Genomic DNA, 1,463 nt, shown 5'->3' with positions numbered 1-1,463 from the left:
CTAATCTATGTTGTGGGGTACATTCTTCGCCAGGGTAGGTTTTGGCATTTATAAGCCGCCCTCTTTCCCTATTTCTGGCGAGGATGTAGTCGATTTATATATATATAATAATATTATGGACAAAATCCAAAATTACAGGTAAAAACTCAATTAAAATCAATTTATAAAAAATTAAAATTAAATTGAGCATTATAAATTATAATATATAAAAATATATATAGTTTTAGGGAAAAGAACCAAGTTTCAAGAACTCATCGATGAAAATCCACTATCACATATAGAAAAATTAATAATTAAAAGCACAATAAATGAGTATCATATAAAACAAAGTAAATATCATAAGATAAAGATAGCAACTTTATCTTATGATATTTACAGTCAAGAATGTGACTATCAACTCTGATATCAGAAAAGCTACAGGGTTGACTCAATGGAACTCCAGTGCCGCTGTGGTTAACTGGTTCTGCAGTATTGAGAATAAACCAGACTGTAGATTCATCCAGTTCGACATTGACGACTTCTACCCTTCCATATCTAAACCCCTCCTTCTGAAGACCCTAACTTTTGCTGAGCAATACACCAGCATCAGTGTTATCGATGGGCTAAGTAATGCAATGACAAACCGAATTACCATAATTGTAATTCCACCAAAGTCCAAACTTGGCAGCAAACCTCGATACTCTGGTTCCTCATTGCCCTGATTACATTTTACTTCATTATGGAATTTATAGAACTCATCAACCAATTTCACCATCATTATCACATTAATTATCCTCTCTCTTTCACATCACCAGCCTTACATTCTTCTTATTCCTCCTCCTCCTCTTCTACCTCTTCAATATATTTCTTCCCTCTTCTTCTCTCTCCTCCACTCATTACTATCTTTCTCCTTCTCTTCTCTTCCTCTTCTGCTATCATACCATAGAACACTACCCCCGCCCCCTCACCCATCTCTCCAGAATCTCCAGACCCAACCATCTCCCATTTCCTTTCACTGCCAGGAACTCATTTTTCTAGACTAAAACACAAACATGATAACACCATTATCAGTGGTGATTTAATCATTTATCTTCCAGAAGGTACCCAGGTAACATTTCCAAATTTATGTGAACTCATTCTGTAAACATCTGCAGCAGTGATGGTGCCGAAATCTCTGAGAGTGGTGAGAAAAGTTGTTTCATCTAAACAGTTCATGTTTCTTGGTTACTGAAGAATTTGGTGAAACAGGAGACTTCGTGAAAGCATTAATGGCGTTAAAAAATTTTATCTAAACAATACTAAACTGCTTTAAGGCAGCGAGCTGGCAGAAACGTTAACGTGCTGGGCGAAATGCTTAGCGGTATTTCGTCTGTCTTTACGTTCTGAGTTCAAATTCCACTGAGGTCAGCTTGGCCTTTCATCCTTTCAGGGTTGATAAATTAAGGACCAGTTGCATACTGGGGTCAATTTAATTGCCTGCCCCC

The 1,463-nt window shown here is 37.0% G+C and overlaps 1 protein-coding gene across 2 annotated transcripts in view; it reads right to left on the bottom strand.

The window, feature by feature from the left end:
* LOC106884058 (glutamate receptor ionotropic, NMDA 1) overlaps window positions 1-1,463 on the bottom strand; it is a 66,409-nt gene that overhangs the window by 42,786 nt on the left and 22,160 nt on the right. The gene's annotated exons all lie outside the window — the stretch shown is intronic.

This window comes from Octopus bimaculoides, chromosome 19 (assembly GCF_001194135.2).
Source record: "Octopus bimaculoides isolate UCB-OBI-ISO-001 chromosome 19, ASM119413v2, whole genome shotgun sequence".
Lineage (NCBI taxonomy): Eukaryota > Metazoa > Mollusca > Cephalopoda > Octopoda > Octopodidae > Octopus > Octopus bimaculoides.
The sequence above is the reverse complement of the archived record's forward strand: the minus strand, read 5'-3'. Positions and strand labels throughout refer to the sequence as shown.